Below are 25,458 nucleotides of genomic sequence, written 5' to 3'. Positions count from 1 at the left end.
GTGGTGAGGTCTGGGCGTGAGGGGATCAGGACGTCAGGGGGTCAGGAAGTGAGGGGACAGGATGTGAGTGGGTCAGGACGTGAGTTTGTCAGGACGTGAGGGGATCAGGACGTGAGGGGATTAGGACGTGAGGGGATCAGGACGTGAGGGGGTCAGGACGTGAGGGGGTCAGGAAGTGAGGGGGTCAGGGAGTGAGGGGGTCAGGACGTGAGGGGGTCAGAACGTGAGGGGGTCAGGACGTGAGGGGATCAGGACGTGATGGGGTCAGGACATGAGGGGGTCAGGACGTGAGGGGGTCAGGACTTGAGGGGGTCAGGACGTGAGGGGGTCAGGACGTGAGGGGGTCAGGAGGTGCGGGGGTCAGGACGTGAGGGGATCAGGACGTGAGAGGGTCAGGACGTGAGGGGGTCAGGAAGTGAAGGGGTCAGGACGTGAGAGGGTCAGGACGTGAGGGGGTCAGGACGTGAGGGGGTCAGGACGTGAGGGGGTCAGGACGTGAATTTGTCAGGACGTGAGGGGATCAGGACGTGAGGGGATTAGACGGGAGGGGATCAGGACGTGAGGGGGTCAGGACGTGAGGGGGTCAGGACGTGAGGGGGTCAGGGAGTGAGGGGGTCAGGACGTGAGGGGGTCAGAACGTGAGGGGGTCAGGACGTGAGGGGATCAGGACGTGATGGGCTCAGGACATGAGGGGGTCTGGACGTGAGGGGGTCAGGACTTGAGGGGGTCAGGACGTGAGGGGGTCAGGACGTGAGGGGGTCAGGAGGTGCGGGGGTCAGGACGTGTGGGGATCAGGACGTGAGAGGTTCAGGACGTGAGGGGGTCAGGAAGTGAAGGGGTCAGGACGTGAGAGGGTCAGGACGTGAGGGGATAAGGACGTGAGAGGGTCAGGACGTGAGGGGGTCAGGACGTGAGGGGGTCAGGACGTGAAGGTGTCAGGACGTGAGAGGGTCAGGACGTGAGGGGGTCAGGACGTGAGGGGATCAGGACGTGAGGGGGTCAGGACGTGATTGGGTCAGGACGTGAGGGGATCAGGACGTGAGAGGGTCAGGACGTGAGGGGGTCAGTACGTGAGGGGATCAGGACGTGAGGGGGTCAGGACGTGAGGGGGTCAGGACGTGAGAGGGTCAGGACGTGAGAGGGTCAGGACGAGAGGGGATCAGGACGTGAGGGGGTCACGACGTGATGGGGTCAGGACCTGAGGGGATCAGGACGTGAGGGGTTCAGGATGTGAGAGGATCAGGACGTGAAGGGGTCAGAACGTGTGTGGATCAGAACGTGAGGGGGTCAGGACGTGAGTGGGTCAGGACGTGTGGGGATCAGAACGTGAGGGGGTCAGGACGTGAGGGGGTCAGGACGTGACGGTGTCAGGACGTGTGGGGATCAGAACGTGAGGGGGTCAGGACGTGAGGGGATCAGGACGTGAGGGGATCAGGACGTGTGGGGATCAGGACTTGAGGGGATCAGGACGTGAGGGGATCAGGACGTGAGGGGATCAGGACGTGAGGGGATCAGGACGTGAGGGGATCAGGACGTGAGGGGGTCAGAACGTGTGGGGATCAGGACGTGAGGGGGTCAGAACGTGTGGGGATCAGAACGTGAGGGGGTCAGGACGTGAGGGGGTCAGAACGTGAGGGGGTCAGGACGTTAGTGGTTCAGGACGTGAGGGAATCAGGACGTGAGAGGATCAGGAAGTGAGGGGATCAGGACGTGAGGGGATCAGGACGTGAGGGGATCAGGACGTGAGGGGGTCAGGACGTGAAGGGATCAGGACGTGAAGGGGTCAGGACGTGAGGGGGTCAGGACGTGAGGGGGTCAGGACGTGAGGGGATCAGGACGTGAGAGGCTCAGGACGTAAGGGGGTCTGGACGTGAGGGGGTCAGAACGTGAGGGGGTCTGGACGTGAGGGGATCAGGACGTGAGGGGATCAGGACGTGAGAGGGTCAGGATGTGGTGAGGTCAGGACGTGAGGGGGTCAGGATGTGAGGGGATCAGGACGTGAGGGGGTCAGGACGTGAGGGGGTCAGGATGTGAGGGGATCAGGACGTGAGAGGATCTGGACGTGAAGGGGTCAGGATGGGAGACGGTCAGGACGTGAGGGGGTCAGGACGTGAGGGGGTCAGGACGTGAGGGGGTCAGGATGTGAGAGGGTCAGGACCTGAGGGGGTCAGGACGTGAGGGGGTCAGGACGTGAGAGGGTCAGGATGTGGTGAGGTCTGGGCGTGAGGGGATCAGGACGTCAGGTGGTCAGGACGTGAGGGGTTCAGGACGTGAGAGGGTCAGGATGTGGTGAGGTCTGGGCGTGAGGGGGTCAGGACGTGAGTTTGTCAGGACGTGAGGGGATCAGGACGTGAGGGGATTAGGACGTGAGGGGATCAGGACGTGAGGGGGTCAGGACGTGAGGGGGTCAGGACGTGAGGGGGTCAGGGAGTGAGGGGGTTAGGATGTGAGGGGGTCAGAAAGTGAGGGGGTCAGGACGTGAGGGGATCAGGACGTGATGGGCTCAGGACATGAGGGGGTCAGGACGTGAGGGGGTCAGGACTTGAGGGGGTCAGGACGTGAGGGGGTCAGGACGTGAGGGGGTCAGGAGGTGCGGGGGTCAGGACGTGAGGGGATCAGGACGTGAGAGGTTCAGGACGTGAGGGGGTCAGGAAGTGAAGAGGTCAGGACGTGAGAGGGTCAGGACGTGAGGGGATAAGGACGTGAGAGGGTCAGGACGTGAGGGGGTCAGGACGTGAGGGGGTCAGGACGTGAAGGTGTCAGGACGTGAGAGGGTCAGGACGTGAGGGGGTCAGGACGTGAGGGGATCAGGACGTGAGGGGGTCAGGACGTGATTGGGTCAGGACGTGAGGGGATCAGGACGTGAGAGGGTCAGGACGTGAGGGGGTCAGTACGTGAGGGGGTCAGGACGTGAGGGGGTCAGGACGTGAGGGGGTCAGGACGTGAGAGGGTCAGGACGAGAGGGGATCAGGACGTGAGGGGGTCACGACGTGATGGGGTCAGGACCTGAGGGGATCAGGACGTGAGGGGTTCAGGATGTGAGAGGATCAGGACGTGAAGGGGTCAGAACGTGTGGGGATCAGAACGTGAGGGGGTCAGGACGTGAGGGGGTCAGGACGTGTGGGGATCAGAACGTGAGGGGGTCAGGACGTGAGGGGGCCAGGACGTGTGGGGATCAGAACGTGAGGGGGTCAGGACGTGAGGGGGTCAGGACGTGTGGGGATCAGAACGTGAGAGGGTCAGGACGTGAGGGGATCAGGACGTGAGGGGATCAGGACGTGAGGGGATCAGGACGTGAGGGGATCAGGACATGAGAGGCTCAGGACGTGAGGGGATCAGGACGTGAGGGGGTCAGAACGTGTGGGGATCAGAACGTGAGGGGGTCAGGACGTGAGGGGGTCAGAACGTGAGGGGGTCAGGACGTTAGTGGTTCAGGACGTGAGGGGATCAGGACGTGAGAGGATCAGGAAGTGAGGGGATCAGGACGTGAGGGGATCAGGACGTGAGGGGATCAGGACGTGAGGGGGTCAGGACGGGAAGGGATCAGGACGTGAAGGGGTCAGGACGTGAGGGGGTCAGGACGTGAGGGGATCAGGACGTGAGAGGCTCAGGACGTGAGGGGGTCAGGACGTGAGGGTGTCAGGACGTGAGGGGATAAGGACGTGAGGGGGTCAGGACGTGAGGGGATCAGGACGTGAGAGGCTCAGGACGTGAGGGGGTCAGGACGTGTGGGTGTCAGGACGTGAGGGGATCAGGACGTGAGGGGATCAGGACGTGAGAGGCTCAGGACGTGAGAGGGTCAGGACGTGAGGGTGTCAGGACGTGAGGGGATAAGGACGTGAGGTGGTCAGAACGTGTGGGGATCAGAACGTGAGGGGGTCAGGACGTGAGGGGATCAGGACGTGAGGGGATCAGGACGTGAGGGGATCAGAACGTGTGGGGATCAGGACGTGAGGGGGTCAGAACGTGAGGGGGTCAGAACGTGAGGAGGTCAGGACGTGAGGGGGTCAGGACGTGAGTGGGTCAGGACGTGAGGGGGTCAGGACGTGAGAGGGTCAGGACGTGAGAAGGTCCGGACCTGAGGGGGTTAGGACGTGTGGGGGTCAGGACGTGAGGGGATCTGGACGTGAGGGGGCCAGGGCGTGAGGGGGTCAGGATGTGAGAGGGTCATGATGTGGTGAGGTCTGGGCGTGAGGTGATCAGGACGTGAGGGGGTCAAGACGTGAGGGGGTCAGGACGTGAGAGGTTCATGATGTGGTGAGGTCTGGGCGTGAGGGGTCAGGACGTGAGGGGGTCAGGACGTGAGTTTTTCAGGACGAGTTGGGTCAGGACGTGAGGGGTTCTGGACGTGAGGGGATCAGGACTGAGGGGATCAGGACGTAAGGGGGTCAGGACGTGAGGGGGTCAGAACGTGAGGGGGTCTGGACGTGAGGGGATCAGGACGTGAGGGTGTCAGGACGTGAGGGGGTCAGGACGTGAGGGGGTCAGGAAGTGAGGGGGTCAGGACGTGAGGGGGTCAGGACGTGAGGCAATAAGGACGTAAGAGGGTCAGTACGTGAGAGGGTCAGGATGTGAGGGGGTCAGGACGTGAGGGGGTCAGGACGTGAGGGGGTCAGGACGTGAGGGTATCAGGATGTGAGGGGGTCAGGATGTGAAGGGGTCAGGTCGTGAGGGGGTCAGGACGTGAGAGGATCAGGACGTGAGGGGATCAGGACGTGAGAGGGTCAGGATGTGGTGAGGTCAGGACTTGAGGGGGTCAGGATGTGAGGGGATCAGGACGTGAGGGGGTCAGGATGTGAGGAGGTCTGGGCGTGAGGATATCAGAAAGTGAGGGGATGAGGACGTGAGGGGGTCAGGATGTGAGGGGATCAGGACGTGAAGGGGTCAGGACGTGAGGGGGTCAGGGAGTGAGGGGTTCAGGACGTGAGGGGGTCAGGACGTAAGGGGGTCTGGACGTGAGGGGGTCAGAACGTGAGGGGGTCAGGACGTGAGGGGATCAGGACGTGAGGGGGTCAGGACGTGAAGGGGTCAGGATGTGAGAGTGTCAGGACCTGAGGGGATCAGGATGTGAGACGGTCAGGACGTGAGAGGATCAGGACGTGAGGGGATCAGGACGTGAGAGGATCAGGACGTGAGGGGGTCATGACGTGAGGGGGTCAGAATGTGTAAGGGTCAGGACCTGAGGGGATCAGGACGTGAGGGGGTCAGGACGTGAGGGGGTCAGGACGTGAGAGGGTCAGGATGTGGTGAGGTCTAGGCGTGAGGGGATCAGGACGTGAGGGGGTCAGGACGTGAGGGTGTCAGGACGTGAGGGGATCAGGACGTGAGAGGGTCAGGATGTGGTGAGGTCTGGGCGTGAGTGGATCAGGACGTGATTGGGTCAGGTCGTGAGGGGGCAGGATGTGAGGGGGTCAGGACGTGAGGGGTTCAGGACGTGAGGGGATCAGGACGTGAGGGGGTCAGGACGTGAGGTGTTCAGGACGTGAGAGGGTCAGGATGTGGTGAGGTCTGGGCGTGAGTGGATCAGGACGTGATGGGGTCAGGACATGAGGGGGTCAGGACGTGAGGGGGTCAGGACTTGAGGGGGTCAGGACGTGAGGGGGTCAGGACGTGAGGGGGTCAGGAGGTGCGGGGGTCAGGACGTGAGGGGATCAGGACGTGAGAGGGTCAGGACGTGAGGGGGTCAGGAAGTGAAGGGGTCAGGACGTGAGAGGGTCAGGACGTGAGGGGGTCAGGACGTGAGGGGGTCAGGACGTGAGGGGGTCAGGACGTGAAGGTGTCAGGACGTGAGAGGGTCAGGACGTGAGGGGGTCAGGACGTGAGGGGATCAGGACGTGAGGGGGTCAGGACGTGATTGGGTCAGGACGTGAGGGGATCAGGACGTGAGAGGGTCAGGACGTGAGATGGTCAGTACGTGAGGGGGTCAGGACGTGAGGGGGTCAGGACGTGAGGGGGTCAGGACGTGAGTCGGTCAGGACGAGAGGGGATTAGGACGTGAGGGGGTCACGACGTGATGGGGTCAGGACCTGAGGGGATCAGGACGTGAGGGGATCAGGACGTGAGGGGGTCAGGATGTGAGGGGGTCTGGACGTGAGGGTGTCAGGACGTGAGGGGATAAGGACGTGAGGTGGTCAGAACGTGTGGGGATCAGAACGTGAGGGGGTCAGGACGTGAGGGGATCAGGACGTGAGGGGATCAGGACGTGAGGGGATCAGAACGTGTGGGGATCAGAACGTGAGGAGGTCAGGACGTGAGGGGTTCAGAACGTGAGGGGGTCAGGACGTTAGGGGTTCAGGACGTGAAGGGGTCAGGACGTGAGAGGATCAGGACGTGAGGGGATCAGGACGTGAGGGGATCAGGACGTGAGGGGGTCAGAACGTGAGGGGGTCAGAACGTGAGGAGGTCAGGACGTGAGGGGGTCAGGACGTGAGTGGGTCAGGACGTGAGGGGGTCAGGACGTGAGAGGGTCAGGACGTGAGAAGGTCCGGACCTGAGGGGGTTAGGACGTGTGGGGGTCAGGACGTGAGGGGATCTGGACGTGAGGGGGTCAGGGCGTGAGGGGGTCAGGATGTGAGAGGGTCATGATGTGGTGAGGTCTGGGCGTGAGGTGATCAGGACGTGAGGGGGTCAAGACGTGAGGGGGTCAGGACGTGAGAGGTTCATGATGTGGTGAGGTCTGGGCGTGAGGGGTCAGGACGTGAGGGGGTCAGGACGTGAGTTTTTCAGGGCGAGTTGGGTCAGGACGTGAGGGGTTCTGGACGTGAGGGGATCAGGACTGAGGGGATCAGGACGTAAGGGGGTCAGGACGTGAGGGGGTCAGAACGTGAGGGGGTCTGGACGTGAGGGGATCAGGACGTGAGGGTGTCAGGACGTGAGGGGGTCAGGACGTGAGGGGGTCAGGAAGTGAGGGGGTCAGGACGTGAGGGGGTCAGGACATGAGGCAATAAGGACGTAAGAGGGTCAGTACGTGAGAGGGTCAGGATGTGAGGGGGTCAGGACGTGAGGGGGTCAGGACGTGAGGGGGTCAGGACGTGAGGGTATCAGGATGTGAGGGGGTCAGGATGTGAAGGGGTCAGGTCGTGAGGGGGTCAGGACGTGAGAGGATCAGGACGTGAGGGGATCAGGACGTGAGAGGGTCAGGATGTGGTGAGGTCAGGACTTGAGGGGGTCAGGATGTGAGGGGATCTGGACGTGAGGGGGTCAGGATGTGAGGAGGTCTGGGCGTGAGGATATCAGAAAGTGAGGGGATGAGGACGTGAGGGGGTCAGGATGTGAGGGGATCAGGACGTGAAGGGGTCAGGACGTGAGGGGGTCAGGGAGTGAGGGGTTCAGGACGTGAGGGGGTCAGGACGTAAGGGGTCTGGACGTGAGGGGGTCAGAACGTGAGGGGGTCAGGACGTGAGGGGATCAGGACGTGAGGGGGTCAGGACGTGAAGGGGTCAGGATGTGAGAGTGTCAGGACCTGAGGGGATCAGGATGTGAGACGGTCAGGACGTGAGAGGATCAGGACGTGAGGGGATCAGGACGTGAGAGGATCAGGACGTGAGGGGGTCATGACGTGAGGGGGTCAGAATGTGTAAGGGTCAGGACCTGAGGGGATCAGGACGTGAGGGGGTCAGGACGTGAGGGGGTCAGGACGTGAGAGGGTCAGGATGTGGTGAGGTCTAGGCGTGAGGGGATCAGGACGTGAGGGGGTCAGGACGTGAGGGTGTCAGGACGTGAGGGGATCAGGACGTGAGAGGGTCAGGATGTGGTGAGGTCTGGGCGTGAGTGGATCAGGACGTGATTGGGTCAGGACGTGAGGGGGCAGGATGTGAGGGGGTCAGGACGTGAGGGGTTCAGGACGTGAGGGGATCAGGACGTGAGGGGGTCAGGACGTGAGGTTTTCAGGACGTGAGAGGGTCAGGATGTGGTGAGGTCTGGGCGTGAGGGGATCAGGACGTCAGGGGGTCAGGAAGTGAGGGGACAGGATGTGAGGGGGTCAGGACGTGAGTTTGTCAGGACGTGAGGGGATCAGGACGTGAGGGGATTAGGACGTGAGGGGATCAGGACGTGAGGGGGTCAGGACGTGAGGGGGTGAGGAAGTGAGGGGGTCAGGGAGTGAGGGGGTCAGGACGTGAGGGGGTCAGAACGTGAGGGGGTCAGGACGTGAGGGGATCAGGACGTGATGGGGTCAGGACATGAGGGGGTCAGGACGTGAGGGGGTCAGGACTTGAGGGGGTCAGGACGTGAGGGGGTCAGGACGTGAGGGGGTCAGGAGGTGCGGGGGTCAGGACGTGAGGGGATCAGGACGTGAGAGGGTCAGGACGTGAGGGGGTCAGGAAGTGAAGGGGTCAGGACGTGAGAGGGTCAGGACGTGAGGGGGTCAGGACGTGAGGGGGTCAGGACGTGAAGGTGTCAGGACGTGAGAGGGTCAGGACGTGAGGGGGTCAGGACGTGAGGGGATCAGGACGTGAGGGGGTCAGGACGTGATTGGGTCAGGACGTGAGGGGATCAGGACGTGAGAGGGTCAGGACGTGAGATGGTCAGTACGTGAGGGGGTCAGGACGTGAGGGGGTCAGGACGTGAGGGGGTCAGGACGTGAGTCGGTCAGGACGAGAGGGGATTAGGACGTGAGGGGGTCACGACGTGATGGGGTCAGGACCTGAGGGGATCAGGACGTGAGGGGATCAGGACGTGAGGGGGTCAGGATGTGAGGGGGTCTGGACGTGTGGGGATCAGAACGTGAGGGGATCAGGACGTGAGGGGGCCAGGACGTGTGGGGATCAGAACGTGAGGGGGTCAGGACGTGAGGGGGTCAGGACGTGTGGGGATCAGAACGTGAGAGGGTCAGGACGTGAGGGGATCAGGACGTGAGGGGATCAGGACGTGAGGGGATCAGGACGTGAGGGAGTCAGGACGTGAGAGGGTCAGGACGTGAGAGGGTCAGGACGTGAGGGGATCAGGACGTGAGGGGATCAGGACGTGAGGGGATCAGGACGTGAGGGGGTTAGGACGTGAGAGGGTCAGGACGTGAGAAGGTCAGGATGTGAGGGGATCAGGATGTGAGGGGATCAGGACGTGAGGGGGTCAGGACGTGAGGGGATCAGGACGTGAGGGGGTCAGAACGTGTGGGGATCAGTACGTGAGGGGGTCAGGACGTGAGGGGATCAGGACGTGAAGGGGTCAGGACGTGAGGGGATCAGGACGTGAGGGGATCAGGACGTGAGAGGCTCACGACGTGAGGGGGTCAGGACGTGAGGGTGTCAGGACGTGAGGGGATAAGGACGTGAGGGGGTCAGAACGTGTGGGGATCAGAACGTGAGGGGGTCAGGACGTGAGGGGATCAGGACGTGAGGGGATCAGGACGTGAGGGGGTCAGAACGTGTGGGGATCAGAACGTGAGGGGGTCAGGACGTGAGGGGGTCAGAACGTGAGGGGGTCAGGACGTGAGGGGATCAGGACGTGAGGGGGTCAGGACGTGAGGGGATAAGGATGTGAGGGGTCAGGATGTGAGGGGTCAGGACGTGAGGGGATAAGGACGTGAGGGGGTCAGGACGTGAGGGGATCAGGACGTGAAGGGGTCAGGACGTGAGGGGGTCAGGACGTGAGGGAGTCAGGACGTGAGAGGATCAGGACGTGAGGGGATAAGGATGTGAGGGGTCCGGACGTGAGGGGGTCAGGACGTGAGGGGATAAGGACGTGAGGGGGTCAGGACGTGAGGGGGGTCAGGACGTGAGGGGGTCAGGACGTGAGGGGTCAGGACGTGAGAGGATCAGGACGTGTGGGGGTCAGGACGTGAGGGGATAAGGATGTGAGGGGTCAGGACGTGAGGGGGTCAGGACGTGAGGGGTCAGGACGTGAGAGGATCAGGACGTGAGGGGGTCAGGACGTGAGGGGATCAGGACGTGAAGGGGTCAGGACGTTAGGGGGTCAGGACGTGAGGGGTCAGGACGTGAGAGGATCAGGACTTGAGGGGATCAGGACGTGAGGGGGTCAGGACGTGAGTGGATCAGGACGTGATGGGGTCAGGACGTGAGGGAGTCAGGACGTGATGGGGTCAGGACGTGAGGGGGTCAGGACGTGAGGGGGTCAGGATGAAGGGGTCAGGACGTGAGGGGGTTAGGACGTGAGGGGGTCAGGACGTGAGGGGATCAGGACGTGATGGGATCAGGACGTGAGGGGGTCAGGACGTGGGTGGGTCAGGACGTGAGGGGTCAGGATGTGAGAGGGTCAGGACGTGAGAGGGTCAGGATGTGAGAGGGTCAGGACGTGAGGGGGTCAGGACATGAGGGGGTCAGGACGTGAGTGGATCAGGACGTGAAGGGGTAAGGACGTGAGTTTGTCAGGACGTGAGGGGATCAGGACGTGAGGGGATTAGGACGTGAGGGGATCAGGACGTGAGGGGCCAGGATGTGAGGGGGTCAGGACGTGAGGGGGTCAGGACGTGAGGGGGTCAGGGAGTGAGCGGGTCAGGACGTGAGGGGGTCAGGACCTAAGGGGGTCAGGACACGAGGGGGTCAGAACGTGAGGGGGTCAGGACGTGAGAGGATCAGGACGTGAGGGGGTCAGGACGTGAGGGGGTCAGGACGTGAAGGGGCCAGGACGTGAGAGGGTCAGGATGTGAGGGGGTCAGGAAGTGAGGGGGTCAGGACGTGAGGGGATCAGGACGTGAGGGAGTCAGGACGTGAAGGGGTCAGGACGTGAGGGTGTCAGGACGTGAGGGGATCAGAACGTGAGGGGGTCAGGACATGAGGGGGTCAGGACGTGAGGTGATAAGGAAGTAAGAGGGTCAGTACGTGAGATGGTCAGGATCTGAGGGGGTCAGGACGTGAGGGGGTCAGGACGTGACGGGGTCAGGAAGTGAGGGGATCAGAACGTGAGGGGGTCAGGACGTGAGGGGGTCAGGACGTGAGGGGATCAGGACGTGATGGGGTCAGGACGTGAGGGGGTCAGGACGTGAGGTGATAAGGATGTAAGAGGGTCAGGACGTGAGGGGGTCAGGACGTAAGAGGGTCAGGATGTGAGGGGGTCAGGATGTGAGAGGGTCAGGACTTGAGAGGGTCAGATGTGAGATGGTCAGGATGTGAGGTGGTCAGGACGTGAGGGGGTCAGGACGTGAGGGGATCAGGACGTGAGGGGATCAGGATGTGAGGGGGTCAGGATGTGAGAGGGTCAGGATGTGAGGGGGCCAGGACGTGAGAGGGTCAGGGCGTGAGGGGGTCAGGAAGTGAGGGGGTCAGGACGTGAGAGGATCAGGACGTGAGGGAGTCAGGACGTGAGGGGGTCAGGACGTGAGGGGGTCAGGACGTGAGGGGATCAGGACGTGAGGGTGTCAGGATGTGAGGGGGCCAGGACGTGATGGGATCAGGATGTGAGGGGGTCAGGATGTGAGAGGGTCAGGACGTGAGGGGGTCAGGACGTAAGAGGGTCAGGACGTGAGGGGGTCAGGATGTGAGAGGGTCAGGACGTGAGGGGGTCAGGACGTGAGAGGGTCAGGACGTGAGAAGGTCAGGAATTGAGGGGGTCAGGACGTGAGAGGGTCAGGACGTGAGGGGGTCACGACGTGAGGGGGTCAGGATGTGAGGGGATTAGGACGTGAGGGGATCAGGACGTGAGGGGGTCAGGACGTGAGGGGGTCAGGAGGTGCGGGGGTCAGGACGTGAGGGGATCAGGACGTGAGAGGGTCAGGACGTGAGGGGGTCAGGAAGTGAAGGGGTCAGGACGTGAGAGGGTCAGGACGTGAGGGGGTCAGGACGTGAGGGGGTCAGGACGTGAAGGTGTCAGGACGTGAGAGGGTCAGGACGTGAGGGGGTCAGGACGTGAGGGGATCAGGACGTGAGGGGGTCAGGACGTGATTGGGTCAGGACGTGAGGGGATCAGGACGTGAGAGGGTCAGGACGTGAGATGGTCAGTACGTGAGGGGGTCAGGACGTGAGGGGGTCAGGACGTGAGGGGGTCAGGACGTGAGTCGGTCAGGACGAGAGGGGATTAGGACGTGAGGGGGTCACGACGTGATGGGGTCAGGACCTGAGGGGATCAGGACGTGAGGGGATCAGGACGTGAGGGGGTCAGGATGTGAGGGGGTCTGGACGTGTGGGGATCAGAACGTGAGGGGATCAGGACGTGAGGGGGCCAGGACGTGTGGGGATCAGAACGTGAGGGGGTCAGGACGTGAGGGGGTCAGGACGTGTGGGGATCAGAACGTGAGAGGGTCAGGACGTGAGGGGATCAGGACGTGAGGGGATCAGGACGTGAGGGGATCAGGACGTGAGGGAGTCAGGACGTGAGAGGGTCAGGACGTGAGAGGGTCAGGACGTGAGGGGATCAGGACGTGAGGGGATCAGGACGTGAGGGGATCAGGACGTGAGGGGGTTAGGACGTGAGAGGGTCAGGACGTGAGAAGGTCAGGATGTGAGGGGATCAGGATGTGAGGGGATCAGGACGTGAGGGGGTCAGGACGTGAGGGGATCAGGACGTGAGGGGGTCAGAACGTGTGGGGATCAGTACGTGAGGGGGTCAGGACGTGAGGGGATCAGGACGTGAAGGGGTCAGGACGTGAGGGGATCAGGACGTGAGGGGATCAGGACGTGAGAGGCTCACGACGTGAGGGGGTCAGGACGTGAGGGTGTCAGGACGTGAGGGGATAAGGACGTGAGGGGGTCAGAACGTGTGGGGATCAGAACGTGAGGGGGTCAGGACGTGAGGGGATCAGGACGTGAGGGGATCAGGACGTGAGGGGGTCAGAACGTGTGGGGATCAGAACGTGAGGGGGTCAGGACGTGAGGGGGTCAGAACGTGAGGGGGTCAGGACGTGAGGGGATCAGGACGTGAGGGGGTCAGGACGTGAGGGGATAAGGATGTGAGGGGTCAGGATGTGAGGGGTCAGGACGTGAGGGGATAAGGACGTGAGGGGGTCAGGACGTGAGGGGATCAGGACGTGAAGGGGTCAGGACGTGAGGGGGTCAGGACGTGAGGGAGTCAGGACGTGAGAGGATCAGGACGTGAGGGGATAAGGATGTGAGGGGTCCGGACGTGAGGGGGTCAGGACGTGAGGGGATAAGGACGTGAGGGGGTCAGGACGTGAGGGGGTCAGGACGTGAGGGGGTCAGGACGTGAGGGGTCAGGACGTGAGAGGATCAGGACGTGTGGGGGTCAGGACGTGAGGGGATAAGGATGTGAGGGGTCAGGACGTGAGGGGGTCAGGACGTGAGGGGTCAGGACGTGAGAGGATCAGGACGTGAGGGGGTCAGGACGTGAGGGGATCAGGACGTGAAGGGGTCAGGACGTTAGGGGGTCAGGACGTGAGGGGTCAGGACGTGAGAGGATCAGGACTTGAGGGGATCAGGACGTGAGGGGGTCAGGACGTGAGTGGATCAGGACGTGATGGGGTCAGGACGTGAGGGAGTCAGGACGTGATGGGGTCAGGACGTGAGGGGGTCAGGACGTGAGGGGGTCAGGATGAAGGGGTCAGGACGTGAGGGGGTTAGGACGTGAGGGGGTCAGGACGTGAGGGGATCAGGACGTGATGGGATCAGGACGTGAGGGGGTCAGGACGTGGGTGGGTCAGGACGTGAGGGGTCAGGATGTGAGAGGGTCAGGACGTGAGAGGGTCAGGATGTGAGAGGGTCAGGACGTGAGGGGGTCAGGACATGAGGGGGTCAGGACGTGAGTGGATCAGGACGTGAAGGGGTAAGGACGTGAGTTTGTCAGGACGTGAGGGGATCAGGACGTGAGGGGATTAGGACGTGAGGGGATCAGGACGTGAGGGGCCAGGATGTGAGGGGGTCAGGACGTGAGGGGGTCAGGACGTGAGGGGGTCAGGGAGTGAGCGGGTCAGGACGTGAGGGGGTCAGGACCTAAGGGGGTCAGGACACGAGGGGGTCAGAACGTGAGGGGGTCAGGACGTGAGAGGATCAGGACGTGAGGGGGTCAGGACGTGAGGGGGTCAGGACGTGAAGGGGCCAGGACGTGAGAGGGTCAGGATGTGAGGGGGTCAGGAAGTGAGGGGGTCAGGACGTGAGGGGATCAGGACGTGAGGGAGTCAGGACGTGAAGGGGTCAGGACGTGAGGGTGTCAGGACGTGAGGGGATCAGAACGTGAGGGGGTCAGGACATGAGGGGGTCAGGACGTGAGGTGATAAGGAAGTAAGAGGGTCAGTACGTGAGATGGTCAGGATCTGAGGGGGTCAGGACGTGAGGGGGTCAGGACGTGACGGGGTCAGGAAGTGAGGGGATCAGAACGTGAGGGGGTCAGGACGTGAGGGGGTCAGGACGTGAGGGGATCAGGACGTGATGGGGTCAGGACGTGAGGGGGTCAGGACGTGAGGTGATAAGGATGTAAGAGGGTCAGGACGTGAGGGGGTCAGGACGTAAGAGGGTCAGGATGTGAGGGGGTCAGGATGTGAGAGGGTCAGGACTTGAGAGGGTCAGATGTGAGATGGTCAGGATGTGAGGTGGTCAGGACGTGAGGGGGTCAGGACGTGAGGGGATCAGGACGTGAGGGGATCAGGATGTGAGGGGGTCAGGATGTGAGAGGGTCAGGATGTGAGGGGGCCAGGACGTGAGAGGGTCAGGGCGTGAGGGGGTCAGGAAGTGAGGGGGTCAGGACGTGAGAGGATCAGGACGTGAGGGAGTCAGGACGTGAGGGGGTCAGGACGTGAGGGGGTCAGGACGTGAGGGGATCAGGACGTGAGGGTGTCAGGATGTGAGGGGGCCAGGACGTGATGGGATCAGGATGTGAGGGGGTCAGGATGTGAGAGGGTCAGGACGTGAGGGGGTCAGGACGTAAGAGGGTCAGGACGTGAGGGGGTCAGGATGTGAGAGGGTCAGGACGTGAGGGGGTCAGGACGTGAGAGGGTCAGGACGTGAGAAGGTCAGGAATTGAGGGGGTCAGGACGTGAGAGGGTCAGGACGTGAGGGGGTCACGACGTGAGGGGGTCAGGATGTGAGGGGATTAGGACGTGAGGGGATCAGGACGTGAGGGGGTCAGGACGTGAGTGGGTCAGGACGTGAGAAGGTCAGGACGTGAGGGGGGTCAGGACGGGAGGGGATCAGGACGTGAGGTGGTCAGGGCGTGAGGGGGTCAGGACGAGAGGGGATCAGGACGTGAGAGGGTCAGGATATGGTGAGGTCTGGGCGTGAGGGGATCAGGACGTGAGGGGGTCAGGACGTGAGGGGGCAGGATGTGAGGGGGTCAGGACGTGAGTTTGTCAGGACGTGAGGGGGTCAGGGAGAGAGGGGGTCAGGACGTGAGGGGGTCACGACCTAAGGGGGTCAGGACGTGAGGGGGTCAGAACGTGAGGGGGTCAGGACGTGAGGGGATCAGGATGTGAGGGGGTCAGGATGTGAGAGGGTCAGGACGTGAGGGGGTCAGGACGTAAGAGGGTCAGGACGTGAGGGGGTCAGGATGTAAGAGGGTCAGGACTTGAGAGGGTCAGATGTGAGATGGTCAGGATGTGAGGTGGTCAGGACGTGAGGGGGTCAGGACGTGAGGGGGTCAGAACGTGAGGGGGTCAGGATGTGAGAGGGTCAGGACGTGAGTGGGTCAGTACCTGAGAGGGTCAGGACGTGAGGGGATCAGGACGTGAGGGGGTCAGGACGTGAGGGGGTCAGGACGTGAGAGGGTCAGGACGTGAGAAGGTCAGGAATTGAGGGGGTCAGGACGTGAGAGGGTCAGGACGTGAGGGGGTCACGACGTGAGGGGGTCAGGATGTGAGGGGATTAGGACGTGAGGGGATCAGGACGTGAGGGGGTCAGGACGTGAGTGGGTCAGGACGTGAGAAGGTCAGGACGTGAGGGGGGTCAGGACGGGAGGGGATCAGGACGTGAGGTGGTCAGGGCGTGAGGGGGTCAGGACGAGAGGGGATCAGGACGTGAGAGGGTCAGGATATGGTGAGGTCTGGGCGTGAGGGGATCAGGACGTGAGGGGGTCAGGACGTGAGGGGGCAGGATGTGAGGGGGTCAGGACGTGAGTTTGTCAGGACGTGAGGGGGTCAGGGAGAGAGGGGGTCAGGACGTGAGGGGGTCACGACCTAAGGGGGTCAGGACGTGAGGGGGTCAGAACGTGAGGGGGTCAGGACGTGAGGGGATCAGGACGTGAGGGGGTCAGGACGTGAGGGGGTCAAGACGTGAAGGGGTCAGGACGTGAGAGGTTCAGGATGTGAGGGGGTCAGGACGTGAGGGGGTCAGGACGTGAGGGGATCAGGACGTGAGGGAGTCAGGACGTGAGGGGGTCAGGACGTGAGGAGATCAGAACGTGAGGGGGTCAGGACGTGAGGGGATCAGAACGTGAGGGGGTCAGGACGTGAGGGGGTCAGGACGTGAGGTGATAAGGACGTAAGAGGGTCAGTACGTGACATTGTCAGGATGTGAGGGGGTCAGGACGTGAGGGGGTCAGGACGTGATGGGGTCAGGACGTGAGGGGATCAGAACGTGAGGGGGGCCAGGACGTGAGGGGGCAGGACGTGAGGGGATCAGAACGTGAGGGGGTCAGGACGTGAGGGGGTCAGGACGTGAGGTGATAAGGACGTAAGAGGGTCAGTACTTGAGATGGTCAGGATGTGAGGGGGTCAGGACGTGAGGGGGTCAGGACGTGAGGGGGTCAGGACTTGAGGGGGCCAGGATGTGAGAGGGTCAGGACGTGAGGGGTCAGGAGGTGCTGGGGTCAGGACGTGAGGGGATCAGGATGTGAGGGGGCCAGGACGCGAGAGGGTCAGCATGTGAGGGGGTCAGGACGTGAGGGGGTCAGGACGTAAGGGGGTCAGGACGTGAGGGGGTCAGGACGTGAGGGGATCAGGACGTGAGGGGATCAGTATGTGAGTTGGTCAGGACGTGAGGGGGTCAGGACGTGAGGGAGTCTGGACGTTAGGGGGTCAGGACGTGAGGGGATCAGGACGTAAGGGGATCAGGACGTGAGGGGGTGAGGACGTGAGGGAGTCAGGACAGGAGTGTTTCAGGACGTGAGAGGATCAGGACGTGAGGGGGTCAGGATGTGAGGGGGTCAGGACGTGAGGCGGTCAGGACGTGAGGGGATCAGGACGTGAGGGAGTCAGGACGTGAGGGGGTCAGGACGTGAGGGGATCAGAACGTGAGGGGGTCAGGACGTGAGGGGATCAGAACGTGAGGGGGTCAGGACGTGAGGGGGTCAGGACGTGAGGTGATAAGGACGTAAGAGGGTCAGTACGTGAGATGGTCAGGATGTGAGGGGGTCAGGACGTGAGGGGGTCAGGACGTGATGGGGTCAGGACGTGAGGGGATCAGAACGTGAGGGGGTCAGGACGTGAGGGGGTCAGGACGTGAGGGGATCAGGACGTGATGGGTTCAGGACGTGAGGGGGTCAGGACGTGAGGTGATAAGGACGTAAGAGGGTCAGTACGTGAGATGGTCAGGATGTGAGGGGGTCAGGACGTGAGGGGTTCAGGATGTGAGGGGGTCAGGACGTGAGGGGGTCAGGACGTGAGGGGTCAGGAGGTGCTGGGGTCAGGACATGAGGGGATCAGGACGTGAGAGGGTCAGGACTTGAGGGGGTCAGGATGTGAGGGGATCAGGACATGAGAGGGTCAGGACGTGAGGGGGTCAGGACGTGAGAGGGTCAGGACTTGAAGCGGTCAGGACGTGAGAAGGTCAGGACGTGAGGGGGTCAGGACGTGAGAGGGTCAGGACGTGAGGGGATCAGAACGTGAGGGGGGCCAGGACGTGAGGGGGTCAGGACGTGAGGGGATCAGAACGTGAGGGGGTCAGGACGTGAGGGGGTCAGGACGTGAGGTGATAAGGACGTAAGAGGGTCAGTACTTGAGATGGTCAGGATGTGAGGGGGTCAGGACGTGAGGGGGTCAGGACGTGAGGGGGTCAGGACGTGAGGGGGCCAGGATGTGAGAGGGTCAGGACGTGAGGGGTCAGGAGGTGCTGGGGTCAGGACGTGAGGGGATCAGGATGTGAGGGGGCCAGGACGCGAGAGGGTCAGGATGTGAGGGGGTCAGGACGTGAGGAGGTCAGGACGTAAGGGGGTCAGGACGTGAGGGGGTCAGGACGTGAGGGGATCAGGACGTGAGGGGATCAGTATGTGAGGGGGTCAGGACGTGAGGGGGTCAGGACGTGAGGGAGTCTGGACGTTAGGGGGTCAGGACGTGAGGGGATCAGGACGTAAGGGGATCAGGACGTGAGGGGGTCAGGACGTGAGGGAGTCAGGACAGGAGTGTTTCAGGACCTGAGAGGATCAGGACGTGAGGGGGTCAGGATGTGAGGGGGTCAGGACGTGAGGGGGTCAGGACGTGAGGGGATCAGGACGTGAGGGAGTCAGGACGTGAGGGGGTCAGGACGTGAGGGGATCAGAACGTGAGGGGGTCAGGACGTGAGGGGATCAGAACGTGAGGGGGTCAGGACGTGAGGGGGTCAGGACGTGAGGTGATAAGAACGTAATAGGGTCAGTACGTGAGATGGTCAGGATGTGAGGGGGTCAGGACGTGAGGGGGTCAGGACGTGATGGGGTCAGGACGTGAGGGGATCAGAACGTGAGGGGGTCAGGACGTGAGGGGGTCAGGACGTGAGGGGATCAGGACGTGATGGGTTCAGGACGTGAGGGGGTCAGGACGTCAGGTGATAAGGACGTAAGAGGGTCAGTACGTGAGATGGTCAGGATGTGAGGGGGTCAGGACGTGAGGGGTTCAGGATGTGAGGGGGTCAGGACGTGAGGGGGTCAGGACGTGAGGGGTCAGGAGGTGCTGGGGTCAGGACATGAGGGGATCAGGACGTGAGAGGGTCAGGACTTGAGGGGGTCAGGATGTGAGGGGATCAGGACGTGAGAGGGTCAGGACGTGAGGGGGTCAGGACGTGAGAGGGGCAGGACTTGAAGCGGTCAGGACGTGAGAAGGTCAGGACGTGAGGGGGTCAGGACGTGAGAGGGTCAGGACGTAAGGGGGTCAGGACGTGAGGGGGTCAGGACGTGAGAAGGTCAGGACGTGAGGTGGTCAGGACGTGAGAGGGTCAGGACTTAAGGGGGTCAGGACGTGAGGGAGTCAGGACGTGAGGGGGTCAGGACGTGAGGGGATCAGGATGTGAGGGGGTCAGGACGTGAGGGGGTCAGGACGTGAGGGGTCAGGAGGTGAGAGGATCAGGACGTGAGGGGGTCAGGAAGTGAGGGGGTCGGGACGTGAGAGGATCAGGACGTGAGGGAGTCAGGACGTGAGGGGGTCAGGACGTGAGGGGGTCAGGATGTGAGGGGATCAGGACGTGAGGGGGTCAGGACGTGAGGGAGTCAGGACGTGAGGGGGTCAGGACGTGAGGGGGTCAGGACGTGAGGGGATCAGGACGTGAGGGGATCAGGACGTGAGGGAGTCAGGACGTGAGGGGGTCAGGACGTGAGGGGATCAGGACGTGAGGGGACCAGGACGTGAGGGGATCAGGACGTGAGGGAGTCCGGACGTGAGGGGGTCAGGACGTGAGGGGATCAGGACGTGAGGGGGTCAGGACGTGAGGGAGTCAGGACGTGAGGGGGTCAGGACGTGAGGGGATCAGGACGTGAGGGGATCAGGACGTGAGGGGATCAGGACATGAGGGGATCAGGACGTGAGGGGGTCAGGACGTGAGTGGATCAGGACGTGATGGGGTCAGGACGTGAGGGGGTCAGGACGTGAGGGGGTCAGGATGAAGGGGTCAGGACGTGAGGGGGTTAGGACGTGAGGGGGTCAGGACGTGAGGGGATCAGGACGTGATGGGATCAGGACGTGAGGGGGTCAGGACGTGGGTGGGTCAGGACGTGAGGGGTCAGGATGTGAGAGGGTCAGGACGTGAGAGGGTCAGGATGTGAGAGGGTCAGGACGTGAGGGGGTCAGGACATGAGGGGGTCAGGACGTGAGTGGATCAGGACGTGAGGGGGTCAGGACGTGAGTTTGTCAGGACGTGAGGGGATCAGGACGTGAGGGGATTAGGACGTGAGGGGATCAGGACGTGAGGGGCCAGGATGTGAGGGGGTCAGGACGTGAGGGGGTCAGGACGTGAGGGGGTCAGGGAGTGAGCGGGTCAGGACGTGAGGGGGTCAGGACGTGAAGGGGTCAGGACGTGAGGGGATCAGAACGTGAGGGTGTCAGGACGTGAGGGGATCAGAACGTGAGGCGGTCAGGACATGAGGGGGTCAGGACGTGAGGTGATAAGGACGTAAGAGGGTCAGTACGTGAGATGGTCAGGATCTGAGGGGGTCAGGAGGTGAGGGGGTCAGGACGTGACGGGGTCAGGACGTGAGGGGATCAGAACGTGAGGGGGTCAGGATGTGAGGGGGTCAGTACGTGAGGGGATCAGGACGTGATGGGGTCAGGACGTGAGGGGGTCAGGACGTGAGGTGATAAGGACGTAAGAGGGTCAGGACGTGAGGGGGTCAGGACGTAAGAGGGTCAGGACGTGAGGGGGTCAGGATGTGAGAGGGTCAGGACTTGAGAGGGTCAGATGTGAGATGGTCAGGATGTGAGGTGGTCAGGACGTGAGGGGGTCAGGACGTGAGGGGGTCAGGACGTGAGGGGGTCAGGATGTGAGAGGGTCAGGATGTGAGGGGGTCAGGACGCGAGAGGGTCAGGACGTGAGAAGGTCAGGAAGTGAGGGGGTCAGGACGTGAGAGGGTCAGGACGTGAGGGGGTCAGGACGTGAGGGGGTCAGGATGTGAGGGGATTAGGACGTGAGGGGATCAGGACGTGAGGGGGTCAGGACGTGAGGGGGTCAGGACGTGAGGGGGTCAGGACGTGAGGGGATCAGGACCTGAGGGGGTCAGGACGTGAGGGGGTCAGGACGTGAGGGGGTCAGGATGTGAGGGGATTAGGACGTGAGGGGATCAGGACGTGAGGGGGTCAGGACGTGAGTGGGTCAGGACGTGAGAAGGTCAGGACGTGAGGGGGGTCAGGACGGGAGGGGATCAGGACGTACGGTAGTCAGGGCGTGAGGGGGTCAGGACGCGAGGGGGTCAGGACGTGAGAGGGTCAGGATATGGTGAGGTCTGGGCGTGAGGGGATCAGGACGTGAGGGGGTCAGGACGTGAGGGGGCAGGATGTGAGGGGGTCAGGACGTGAGTTTGTCAGGACGTGAGGGGGTCAGGGAGAGAGGGGGTCAGGACGTGAGGGGGTCAGGACCTAAGGGGGTCAGGACGTGAGGGGGTCAGAACGTGAGGGGGTCAGGACGTGAGGGGATCAGGACGTGAGGGGGTCAGGACGTGAGGGGGTCAAGACGTGAAGGGGTCAGGACCTGAGAGGTTCAGGATGTGAGGGGGTCAGGACGTGAGGGGGTCAGGACGTGAGGGGATCAGGACGTGAGGGAGTCAGGACGTGAGGGGGTCAGGACATGAGGAGATCAGAACGTGAGGGGGTCAGGACGTGAGGGGATCAGAACGTGAGGGGGTCAGGACGTGAGGGGGTCAGGACGTGAGGTGATAAGGACGTAAGAGGGTCAGTACGTGACATGGTCAGGATGTGAGGGGGTCAGGACGTGAGGGGGTCAGGACGTGATGGGGTCAGGACGTGAGGGGATCAGAACGTGAGGGGGGCCAGGACGTGAGGGGGTCAGGACGTGAGGGGATCAGAACGTGAGGGGGTCAGGACGTGAGGGGGTCAGGACATGAGGTGATAAGGACGTAAGAGGGTCAGTACTTGAGATGGTCAGGATGTGAGGGGGTCAGGACGTGAGGGGGTCAGGACGTGACAAGGTCAGGACGTGAGGGGGTCAGAACGTGAGGGGGTCAGGACGTGAGGGGATCAGGACGTGAGGGGGTCAGGACGTGAGGGGGTCAGGATGTGAGGGGATCAGGACGTGAAGGGGTCAGGAAGTGAGAGGATCAGTACGTGAGGGGGTCAGGACGTGAAGGGGTCAGGACGTGAAGGGGTCAGGATGTGAGAGGATCAGGACATGAGGGGGTCAGGACGTGATGGGGTCAGGACGTGAAGGGGTCAGGACGTGAGGGAGTCAGGATGTGAGACGGTCAGGACGTGAGGGGGTCAGGACGTGAGGGGGTCAGGACGTGAGGGGGTCAGGATGTGAGAGGATCAGAACGTGAGGGGGTCAGGACATGAGGGGATCAGGACGTGAGGGGATCAGGACGTGAGGGGTTCTGGACGTGAGGGGATCAGGATGTGAGGGGGTCAGGACTTGATGAGGGCACGACGTAAGGGGATCAGGACGTGAGTGGGTCAGGACGTGAGGGGTCAGGATGTGAGAGTGTCAGTACGTGACATTGTCAGGATGTGAGGGGGTCAGGACGTGAGGGGGTCAGGACGTGATGGGGTCAGGACGTGAGGGGATCAGAACGTGAGGGGGGCCAGGACGTGAGGGGGTCAGGACGTGAGGGGATCAGAACGTGAGGGGGTCAGGACGTGAGGGGGTCAGGACGTGAGGTGATAAGGACGTAAGAGGGTCAGTACTTGAGATGGTCAGGATGTGAGGGGGTCAGGACGTGAGGGGGTCAGGACGTGAGGGGGTCAGGACGTGAGGGGGCCAGGATGTGAGAGGGTCAGGACGTGAGGGGTCAGGAGGTGCTGGGGTCAGGACGTGAGGGGATCAGGATGTGAGGGGGCCAGGACGCGAGAGTGTCAGGATGTGAGGGGGTCAGGACGTGAGGGGGTCAGGACGTAAGGGGGTCAGGACGTGAGGGGGTCAGGACGTGAGGGGATCAGGACGTGAGGGGATCAGTATGTGAGTTGGTCAGGACGTGAGGGGGTCAGGACGTGAGGGAGTCTGGACGTTAGGGGGTCAGGACGTGAGGGGATCAGGACGTAAGGGGATCAGGACGTGAGGGGGTCAGGACGTGAGGGAGTCAGGACAGGAGTGTTTCAGGACGTGAGAGTATCAGGACGTGAGTGGGTCAGGATGTGAGGGGGTCAGGACGTGAGGGGGTCAGGACGTGAGGGGATCAGGACGTGAGGGAGTCAGGACGTGAGGGGGTCAGGACGTGAGGGGATCAGAACGTGAGGGGGTCAGGACGTGAGGGGATCAGAACGTGAGGGGGTCAGGACGTGAGTGGGTCAGGACGTGAGGTGATAAGGACGTAAGAGGGTCAGTACGTGAGATGGTCAGGATGTGAGGGGGTCAGGACGTGAGGGGGTCAGGACGTGATGGGGTCAGGACGTGAGGGGATCAGAACGTGAGGGGGTCAGGACGTGAGGGGGTCAGGACGTGAGGGGATCAGGACGTGATGGGTTCAGGACGTGAGGGGGTCAGGACGTGAGGTGATAAGGACGTAAGAGGGTCAGTACGTGAGATGGTCAGGATGTGAGGGGGTCAGGACGTGAGGGGTTCAGGATGTGAGGGGGTCAGGACGTGAGGGGGTCAGGACGTGAGGCGTCAGGAGGTGCTGGGGTCAGGACATGAGGGGATCAGGACGTGAGAGGGTCAGGACTTGAGGGGGTCAGGATGTGAGGGGATCAGGACATGAGAGGGTCAGGACGTGAGGGGGTCAGGACGTGAGAGGGTCAGGACTTGAAGCGGTCAGGACGTGAGAAGGTCAGGACGTGAGGGGGTCAGGACGTGAGAGGGTCAGGACGTGAGGGGATCAGAACGTGAGGGGGGCCAGGACGTGAGGGGGTCAGGACGTGAGGGGATCAGAACGTGAGGGGGTCAGGACGTGAGGGGGTCAGGACGTGAGGTGATAAGGACGTAAGAGGGTCAGTACTTGAGACGGTCAGGATGTGAGGGGGTCAGGACGTGAGGGGGTCAGGACGTGAGGGGGTCAGGACGTGAGGGGGCCAGGATGTGAGAGGGTCAGGACGTGAGGGGTCAGGAGGTGCTGGGGTCAGGACGTGAGGGCATCAGGATGTGAGGGGGCCAGGACGCGAGAGGGTCAGGATGTGAGGGGGTCAGGACGTGAGGGGGTCAGGACGTAAGGGGGTCAGGACGTGAGGGGGTCAGGACGTGAGGGGATCAGGACGTGAGGGGATCAGTATGTGAGGGGGTCAGGACGTGAGGGGGTCAGGACGTGAGGGAGTCTGGACGTAAGGGGGTCAGGACGTGAGGGGATCAGGACGTAAGGGGATCAGGACGTGAGGGGGTCAGGACGTGAGGGAGTCAGGACAGGAGTGTTTCAGGACGTGAGAGGATCAGGACGTGAGGGGGTCAGGATGTGAGGGGGTCAGGACGTGAGGGGGTCAGGACGTGAGGGGATAAGGACGTAAGAGGGTCAGTACTTGAGATGGTCAGGATGTGAGGGGGTCACGACGTGAGGGGGTCAGGACGTGAGGGGGTCAGGACGTGAGGGGGCCAGGATGTGAGAGGGTCAGGACGTGAGGGGTCAGGAGGTGCTGGGGTCAGGACGTGAGGGGATCAGGATGTGAGGGGGCCAGGACGCGAGAGGGTCAGGATGTGAGGGGGTCAGGACGTGAGGGGGTCAGGACGTAAAGGGGTCAGGACGTGAGGGGGTCAGGACGTGAGGGGATCAGGACGTGAGGGGATCAGTATGTGAGTTGGTCAGGACGTGAGGGGGTCAGGACGTGAGGGAGTCTGGACGTTAGGGGGTCAGGACGTGAGGGGATCAGGACATAAGGGGATCAGGACGTGAGGGGGTCAGGACGTGAGGGAGTCAGGACAGGAGTGTTTCAGGACGTGAGAGGATCAGGACGTGAGGGGGTCAGGATGTGAGGGGGTCAGCACGTGAGGGGGTCAGGACGTGAGGGGATCAGGACGTGAGGGAGTCAGGACGTGAGGGGGTCAGGACGTGAGGGGATCAGAACGTGAGGGGGTCAGGACGTGAGGGGATCAGAACGTGAGGGGGTCAGGACGTGAGGGGGTCAGGACGTGAGGTGATAAGGACGTAAGAGGGTCAGTACGTGAGATGGTCAGGATGTGAGGGGGTCAGGACGTGAGGGGGTCAGGACGTGATGGGGTCAGGACGTGAGGGGATCAGAACGTGAGGGGGTCAGGACGTGAGGGGGTCAGGACGTGAGGGGATCAGGACGTGATGGGTTCAGGACGTGAGGGGGTCAGGACGTGAGGTGATAAGGACGTAAGAGGGTCAGTACATGAGATGGTCAGGATGTGAGGGGGTCAGGACGTGAGGGGTTCAGGATGTGAGGGGGTCAGGACGTGAGGGGGTCAGGACGTGAGGGGTCAGGATGTGAGGGGATCATGACATGAGAGGGTCAGGACGTGAGGGGGTCAGGACGTGAGAGGGTCAGGACTTGAAGCGGTCAGGACGTGAGAAGGTCAGGACGTGAGGGGGTCAGGACGTGAGAGGGTCAGGACGTGAGGGGATCAGAACGTGAGGGGGGCCAGGACGTGAGGGGGTCAGGACGTGAGGGGATCAGAACGTGAGGGGGTCAGGACGTGAGGGGGTCAGGACGTGAGGTGATAAGGACGTAAGAGGGTCAGTACTTGAGATGGTCAGGATGTGAGGGGGTCAGGACGTGAGGGGGTCAGGACGTGAGGGGTCAGGAGGTGCTGGGGTCAGGAGGTGAGGGGATCAGGATGTGAGGGGGCCAGGACGCGAGAGGGTCAGGATGTGAGGGGGTCAGGACGT

This window comes from Scyliorhinus torazame, chromosome 20, assembly GCF_047496885.1.
Source record: "Scyliorhinus torazame isolate Kashiwa2021f chromosome 20, sScyTor2.1, whole genome shotgun sequence".
Classification (NCBI taxonomy): domain Eukaryota; kingdom Metazoa; phylum Chordata; class Chondrichthyes; order Carcharhiniformes; family Scyliorhinidae; genus Scyliorhinus; species Scyliorhinus torazame.
This window is presented reverse-complemented; position numbering follows the sequence as displayed.